At 45.4% G+C, this 8,880-nt stretch overlaps 2 non-coding genes across 2 annotated transcripts; both read right to left on the reverse strand.

Moving 5' to 3' along the window:
• Positions 1-3,905: 3,905 nt before the first annotated feature.
• Positions 3,906-3,978, reverse strand: trnak-cuu (transfer RNA lysine (anticodon CUU)). Its single transcript has one exon. It is a non-coding gene; the product is annotated as a tRNA-Lys (tRNA).
• A 4,234-nt stretch (positions 3,979-8,212) lies between these two features.
• trnaf-gaa (transfer RNA phenylalanine (anticodon GAA)) lies at positions 8,213-8,285 on the reverse strand. Its single transcript has one exon. It is a non-coding gene; the product is annotated as a tRNA-Phe (tRNA).
• Between the last annotated feature and the right edge of the window lie 595 nt (positions 8,286-8,880).

Genomic DNA, 8,880 nt, shown 5'->3' on the forward strand with positions numbered 1-8,880 from the left:
CGACCATCTTCCTTTGTGCTAGGTATGACTCCAGCCACTGGAGAGTTTTCCCCCTGATTCCCATTGACTTCAATTTTACTAGGGCTCCTTGGTGTCACACTCGGTCAAATGCTGCCTTGATGTCAAGGGCAGTCACTCTCACCTCACCTCTGGAATTCAGCTCTTTTGTCCATGTTTGGACCAAGGCTGTAATGATGTCTGGAGCCGAGTGGTCCTGGCGGAACCCAAAGTGAGCATCGGTGAGCAGGTTATTGGTGAGTAAGTGCCGCTTGACAGCACTGTCGACGGCACCTTCCATCACTTTGCTGATGATTGAGAGCAGACTGATGGGGCGTTAATTGGCCGGATTGGATTTGTCCTGCTTTTTGTGGACTGGACACACCTGGGCAATTTTCCACATTGTCGGGTAGATGCCAGTGTTGTAGCTGTACTGGAACAGCTTGGCTCGAGGCGCAGTTAGTTCTGGAGCACAAGCCTTCAGCACTGCAGCTGGGATAGCCTTTGCTGCATCCAGTGCACTCAGCCGTTTCTTGATGTCACGTGGACTGAATCGAATTGGCTGAAGACTGGCTTCTGTGATGGTGGGGACATCGGGAGGAGGCCGAGATGGATCATCCACTCGGCACTTCTGACTGAAGCAAACGCTTCAGCCTTGTCTTTTGCACTCGCGTGCTGGACTCCGCCATCATTGAGGATGGGGATTTTTGCAGAGCTTCCTCCTCCCGTTAGTTGTTTAATTGTCCACCACCATTCACGACTGGATGTGGCAGGACTGCAGAGCTTTGATCTGATCCGTTGGTTGTGGAATCGCTTAACTCTGTCTGTAGCATGTTGCTTCCGCTGTTTAGCACGCATGTATTCCTGAGTTGTAGCTTCACCAGGTTGGCACCTCATTTTTAGGTACGCCTGGTGCTGCTCCTGGCATGCTCTTCTACACTCCTCATTGAACCAGGGTTGATCCCCTGGCTTGTTGGTAATGGTAGAGTGAGGAATATGCTGGTCTATGAGTTGCCACAGTTTTGCCCATTCACCTAATCTATCAATATCACTTTGTAATTTTATGTTTTCATCCACACTGCTTACAATGCCAGCAATCTTTGTGTCATCGGCAAACTTAGATATGAGACTTTCTATGCCTTCATCTGAGTCGTTAAAAAATATTGTGAATAATTGAGGCCCCAAGACAAATCCCCGCGGGTCACCACTAGTCACATCCTGCCAATGTCAGTACCTACCCATTCTCCCTACTCTCTGTCGCCTTTCGCTCAGCCTACTACCTAACCAAGTCCGTACTTTTCCCTCGATTCCATGGGCTTCTATCTTAGCTAACAGTCTCTTATGTGGGACCTTATCAAATGCCTTCTGGAAGTCCATATAAATAACATCCATTGACATTCCCCTGTCCACTACTTTAGTCACTTTTTCTGGAGGTCATCCACTTTGGATCAAAAAAGGATAGATCAGGGTACTTTCTAAATGGTGAGAAGCTGGGAACTGTGGAGGGTCAGAGAGATTTAGGGGTCCGTGTACAGAAATCACTTCAAACTAGTATAGGTAAAAAAAAACGATGATTGGGATGTTCGTAACGGCTGGTCAGCTTACTTGCTTAAAACACAACATAATGTTGTAATCGTGGGTTTGATTCCTGTATGGGCTGTTAAGGGGCTTTATTTTGGGTTTTCGGAACTTTTAAAACCCAAGCTTTACAAACAGATTCACAAACAAATTCACGGGGACAGTTTTATTGAAGAACATCCATTGTAACTTTACCCCTGGGCCGGAGAAACACGTCTTTCTTTTTATTTGTCTTTCGCCGGTTTGCAGAGAAACGTTCAACTCGCGGCCTGTTCCCATCAATGATCATCAGCAGCAACAGACAGACAGAGCGGGTCTGACCGCCCCGAGATGTGGAAAAGTCATCAGTTTGGAACAAATGCATCAAATCAAATAGTCACCCGGCACCGAGAGAGACAAAACCAAGAGAAAAAGGCAGAAGGTAACAGAGAAATAAAAACCAAATACAGACGATATAAATATGTCCCATCCTTGATGTCTCTCAAATCCATCCCCAATCCTTCAGTGGTGGGAATAAAATTTCTCTGTCAATAAATGCGAGAATGGACCCAAAGAAGAAGAAACGAAACAATCAAAAACTGCCGAACCCGGGATTAAACCAAGGACCTTTAAATCTTCAGTCCAATGCAATTCCAACTGAGTATTTGGACCCCAGAGCAAATGCAACTTTGCGCCATTGTCTTCCAAGAAAATATAACCCCTCTGAAGCCCTGCTCCTCCTGTTCATTACCGCACTTCATAGATAAACATCGCACTCATATATAAACACCCACAGTTCATATATAAACATCGCACTCATATATACACACCCACAGTTCATATACAAAAATAGCACTCATATATACACACCCACAGTTCATATATAAACATCGCACTCATATATACACACCCACAGTTCATATATAAACATCGCACTCATATATACACACCCACAGTTCATATATAAACATCGCACACATATATACACACCCACAGTTCATATATAAACATCGCACTCATATATACACACCCACAGTTCATATATAAACATCGCACTCATATATACACACCCACAGTTCATATATAAACATCGCAATCATATATACACACCCACAGTTCACATATAAACATCGCACACATATATACACACCCACAGTTCATATATAAACATCGCACTCATATATACACACCCACAGTTTATGAAACAACAGCGCACTCATACTTACACTCCGAGTTTATAGGAGGGAGATTGGTTCCGACCGCCGCTTGGGCTCTCGGAGTGGGAGAGGCGGAAGCAGCATGGGCCGTACAAACTGTGGATCTCATTCTGAACACAAGCCGATCGATCATCGTGTGAAATTACATCGTACTCGGGTATGAGGAAGGGCAATGGGCTCTGAGAAGGGTTCAGGGAGTCTAATGGCTTCTTAGTGGCGATCCGGTGGGGCAAGGGGATCCCAGAGAGGGGAAGAGAATATTAGAGCGTATCAGAGAGTGTAAGGGGATCTTAGAGAGGCGAAGGGAGTGTCACAGGGTATCAGAGAGCGTAAGGGGATCTTAGAGAGGCGAAGGGAGTGTCAGAGGGTATCAGAGAGCGTAAGAGGATCTTAGAGAGGGGAAGGGAGTGTCAGAGGGTATCAGAGAGCGTAAGAGGGCTCAGAGAGGGGAAGGGAGTATCAGAGGGTATCAGACAGTGTAACGGGATCACAGAGAAGGGAAGGGAGTGTCAGAGAGTAGCACAGAGTGTAAGGGGATCTCAGAGAGGGGAAGGGAGTGTCAGAGGGTATCAGACAGTGTAACGGGATCTCAGAGAGGCGAAGGGAGTGTCGGAGGATATCAGAGTGTAAGAGGATCTCAGAGAAGGGAAGGGAGTGTCAGAGAGTATCAGAGAGTGTAAGAGGACTCAGGGCGTATCAGTGGGTAAGGAGCATTTTGCGGGTATCAGAGAGTGTAAAGGGCGCTGACAAGGTTCAAAAAGGATAATGGACTCTCGGACCATATCGGAGAAGATGAGGAGCTCAGGGAGAATCAAATCAGGTAAGGGGGTCTCCGGAGGTATCAGAGAGGCGAATGGATCCAGAGTTGGCATCTTCTAAATCTTACATTTTGAAGGCATCAACACATTTAATAACAGCAAAAAATGAAGCCGGTTGAACCGATAATCTGTCCGTGTCCCATGTGGAGGGAATGAGAAGATAGAATCGGGAGGGACTGGATATTTTGCAACGCTCACGGTTTCCTTTCACACAGCTCAGTGTTGTGTCTGTGAATGTAACTGGATTTCATGAACTGGAGATAAGAGGTCGCACTTTGGACCTTTTATCACCCAGTTTGAGAAATAAAACACGAAACGCCCAGCGTGGGGCTCGAACCCACGACCCTGAGATTAAGAGTCTCATGCTTTACCGACTGAGCTAGCCAGGCCGCCTTCAACATCCTTTCCCATCCTATTATTGTAGAGAGGCAGCTGTTGATTTTGCTGCAGGGGTTCAGTTTGTCTGACAATCCCAGCGAAGCTCCTTCTGCACACTCGCTTTTCATTCTGGAGTCAGTCTGATGCCTTTTCCCCGTCCTCCAGCACCGCGCTGAGCAGTATAGGAACATCGAGACAGGAGAGGGCCACTCAGCCCCTCTTCCTGCTGCACCATTCAATTAGATCATGAGGTGGTCTGCAACTCAACTCGATTTCCCCGCATTGGAAACATATCCCTTGGGACCCGAACCGAAAAAAGATCTGTCAATATCAGTCTTGTAAATTTGAATTGAGCCTCAATCCACATCCTTTTGGCCGAGAGAGTTCCAGCTTTCAGCCGTATTTTGTTTGCGAAAGTGATTCCTGATTTCTCGCCTCATTAATCGAGCACTAATTTCAAGATTAAGCCCCCTCATTATGCATTCCGCCAACAGAGAAAGAGGAAAAAAGGCCGCCTTAAGCGGAGATTGAACAAAGGATCTGTGGATTTTAATTCTAACGCTACCCCATCTGAGCTATTTCTGTTTTCTGTACATGCAATGTTTTATTTTTCTTTGAAGATCACATAAACGTAGGTGCGATTTCCCTCTCGGTGAACAGAGTGCTTCGGAGTAATGAGAGCGAACAAACCGTGGATCTGATCCTTAACACAGACTGGTAGATCCACATGTGGAATTAAATCGCACTTGGGTAGCAGAGAGGTTAATGGCTCCTGAGAATGAACCAGGGAGTCTAAGGGTTTATTAGTGTGGATCCGGTGGGGCAACGGGATCCCAGAGGCTGTCAGGGAATCAAAGGGCTTCTCAGGGGTTATCAAGGGGTGTGAGGCTATGAGGTATCAAAGAGTTTACGGCACTCTCAGAAGTTATCAGAGAGGGCAAGGGACTGCCAGATGTTATCAGAGAGGGCGAGGGACTGCCAGATGTTATCAGAGAGGGCAAGGGACTGCCAGATGTTATCAGGGAGGGCAAGGGACTGCCAGATGTTATCAGGGAGAGTCAGGGTGTGCCAGTGGGTAAGGGGCCCTCCGAGCGTATCAGAAAATGGAAAGGACACGGAGGAGGTATCAAGATAACAGAGAGGGAGAGAAAACGCTCCTGAAACCCGGGACTGAACCCTTTAGATCTTCAGTCTGACTGAGTTATTTCGGTGCTCTGGACATCCCGGAAATTCACTCGAAGGTCTGTTAGAATCGCAACAAAACTCTTCCCACAATCGCAGCCTCTAAACCTCCACCCAGGACTTTCAATGGTGCAACTTTGATGAACTTCTGCTACTTTTTAATTTGTTCTCAGCAGTAACTGTTCACATCCTTTATTTGGCCCATGACATGGCATCTAGAAGAAAATGTCGATTGCAGCTTCACTGAAGCGGGGGACGCTTTGCACTCGTAAAAAAATCATACGCGAAAGAGACGGTTTGATCGAGGCGACACCAGGCCAGAGCAAAGGTCAGTTAATGTTTGCCGAGTGGCGAGAGGGAGAATTTTGGAACTTCTGTGCGGTTGCACTGTGACTTTCACAGATCTGCTTGGAGCGATATTCACTTGAATTCATCACCTACAGGGACAATTTGATTCTCAGTTCCTGTTTTCTCCTGGTGCGCTTCTGAGATATAAAAAAATGAATGGATGATATCAACCTGAACCTCGTCACGGACACGCGACAGACTCAAAGCTCAGCACAACTCCAATCTGTTTCAGTTGGAAATTGTTTCCCAGGGATGGACAGTAATGCGCTGTCTGAGGCTGCATTCGCTGCTTTCCACCGGCAGCGGGTGATTGGAGAGAACGGGGCCGGACAATGTTGCTGCTGTCACGGCCTCACTCACTCGGGGAGCTGGGGAACAGCGAAAAACTGATGGGTTTGATGCTGCGTCAAAAATGCGGCTGAGAACTGCTTTTGTTAACTGAGGCAGCGCTGCAGGATCCTTTAACGATCTCTCACAAATAAACTGAAACCTGTCGGAAGGTGAATAATATTTCACTTTAATCGTGAGCCCTCCTTTTGAACCTTGTCTGTCAAGAAGTATTTCGATCACCATCAAGCCATTCTCGGTTTTTTGGATATTGTTCAGATACCTGTTATCCAGCGGCAGGAGCAATATCAGCCGCGCTCAGCTGGCAATGTTTACGGTACATTTTTCTGGAAACAGAACGCACATTCGAAACCTGGAAATGCGAAACAACGAATTTTAAGGTAAAAGCTCCCTATTGTCCCCGGGTGGGCTCGAACCACCAACCTTTACAGTTAATAACCAAACGCGCTAACCAATTGCACCACAGTGGCCATCTTGAGCCATTAATTCACCGAGCTACCGTTTCAGCTTGCAGCGATCAATGTAACAGCTGTCTTACCATCAGTTTACTTTTCCAAAATAAAGGGTGTGCAGTTTGCACGAGTGAAAATCGGTGCCGTCTTCTTTCTGAACATCAAACTCCCCTTGCCCCTAAATGCCTGTATGTTGGAAGACTCGGTCCCCCAGTAGGAGAGAGGATTGATTTTTCGAGCTGTGATTCACCATTCTCTATTCCAGTATTGCAGAAAATGAGATGAGATGAAATGAGCAGGTCCAACGAGCAGGTCTGTGACACTACACGGTGTCTACAAAGTTGTCTCTTGCACTTACAGTGAAGCGGACGGCAGTTTTCACTCTTAAACCAGGAACTATGATGTTAAGAAAGTATGTGGCCGAGAAAGACTTGATTTCAGCGCGGTGACACTGGGCCAGAGTAAAGTTGTGATTGTCGAGTGGCGAGAGGGTGGATTTGGAACTCCTGTGCGGCTGCGCTGCACATTGTCCAGATCTGCTTGGAGCGATATTCACTTCAATTCATCACTGACAGGGACAGTTTGATTCTAAGTTTCTTTTCTCTGGTGCTTGGTGAGATTTCAAAATTGAAAGCGGCCCATACCGACCCCAAACTCGTCACTTACACGCTGACAGATACAAGGCCGTCACACTGTTCACTTCAGTGAGATGAAAGCGGAGAGCGATTTCACGGTCGAATACAATGGCGAACAAAACTCAATCAAAGAAAGTGCAGGTCATTGAGGGGCCTTTAAAGTCCTGATTGTTTGAACTGAACTTCTTCCCAAAGCGTTTGAGAGTCACGTGGGGCGATTTGGGGACTTCTTTTCCCTCTTTGCAAAATCTTCATCCGCAGTTCAAAATCAAAAGTCGAGGGCAGAATGAGACGCCTTCCTGAAAATTGGGAACCAGAGAAGCAGATTTGAGTGCAAGGTTCTGTTTATTGAGAAAAAGCAGATAAAACATTCATTCCGGAACGATCCAGAATCCGATCAGCTCGAAAAGCAACGGTTACCCCGTGATTTGGACACTCAGCCTTCTGGTGGCGGAATAAATAATGTAGATAGAAGCAGGAAGTTGAAAAGTGGGAATTGATGGATTAAGTGAGTGGGCAAAACTGGGGCAAATAGAGTTCAATGTGGGGGAGAGCGAGGTCATCCACTTTAAATCTAAGATCAATCAGTGTATTTTCTAAATGGTGATAAACTAGGAACTGTGCAGGAGCAGAGAGATTTTGGGGTCCACAGACAGAAACCGCGACCAACCGGCGCACAGGTACAAAAATTAATTAAACAGCCGAATGTGCCTTTCGGACCGCCGGTTAGTTCATTTGCATCGAGTTTACCGTAATATCATGATCACGGATTCGATTCTTGTAATTTACTTTATTTATATCGGGTTTTTGTAACTTTTAAATCCAAGCTTTACAAACAGGTCCACAGACAAATTCACGGGGACAGTTTATTGAATAACATCCATTGTAACTTTGCCCCTGGGCCGGAGAAACGCGTCTTTCTTTTCATTTGTCTTTCTCCGGTTTGCAGATAAATGTTTAACTCGCGGCCTGTTCCCATTAATGATCATCAGCAGCAACAGACAGACAGAGCGGGTCTGACCGCCCCGAGATGGGGAAAAGGCATCAGTTTCGAATAAAGTGCATCAAATCAAATAGTCACCCGGCACCGAGAGAGACAAAACCAAGAGAAAAAGGCAGAAGGTAACAGAGAAATAAAAACCAAATACAGACGATATAAATATTTCCCATCCTTGATGTCTCTCTATTCAATCCCCAATCCTTCAGTGGCGGGGATCAAATTTCACTGTAAATAAATGCGAGAATCGACCCAAAGAAGAAGAAACTAAACAACCAAAAACTGCCGAAACTCGGGATTGAACCAAGGACCTTTAGATCTTCAGTCTAACGCTCTCCCAACTGAGCTATTTCGGCTCCACATCTAACGCTTACTTTGTGTCATTGTCGTGGAAGAAAATATAACCCCAGGAGGCATTGCCCCTCCTGTTCATTCCACAATTCAGATAAAAACATCGCACTCATGTATACACACCCACAGTTCATATATAAACATCGCACTCATATATACACACCCACAGTTCATATATAAACATCACACTCATATATACACACCCACAGTTCATATATAAACATCACACTCATATATACACACCCACAGTTCATATATAAACATCACACTCATATATACACACCCACAGTTCATATATAAACATCGCACTCATATATACACACCCACAGTTCATATATAAACATCGCACTCATATATACACACCCACAGTTCATATATAAACATCACACTCATATATACACACCCACAGTTCATATATAAACATCGCACTCATATATACACACCCACAGTTCATATATAAACATCGCACTGATATATACACACCCACAGTTCATATATAAACATCGCACTCATATATACACACCCACAGTTCATATATAAACATCGCACTCATATATACACACCCACAGTTCATATATAAACATCGCACTCATACATAAA

This window comes from Heptranchias perlo, unplaced genomic scaffold (assembly GCF_035084215.1).
Source record: "Heptranchias perlo isolate sHepPer1 unplaced genomic scaffold, sHepPer1.hap1 HAP1_SCAFFOLD_949, whole genome shotgun sequence".
In the NCBI taxonomy this organism is placed as follows: domain Eukaryota; kingdom Metazoa; phylum Chordata; class Chondrichthyes; order Hexanchiformes; family Hexanchidae; genus Heptranchias; species Heptranchias perlo.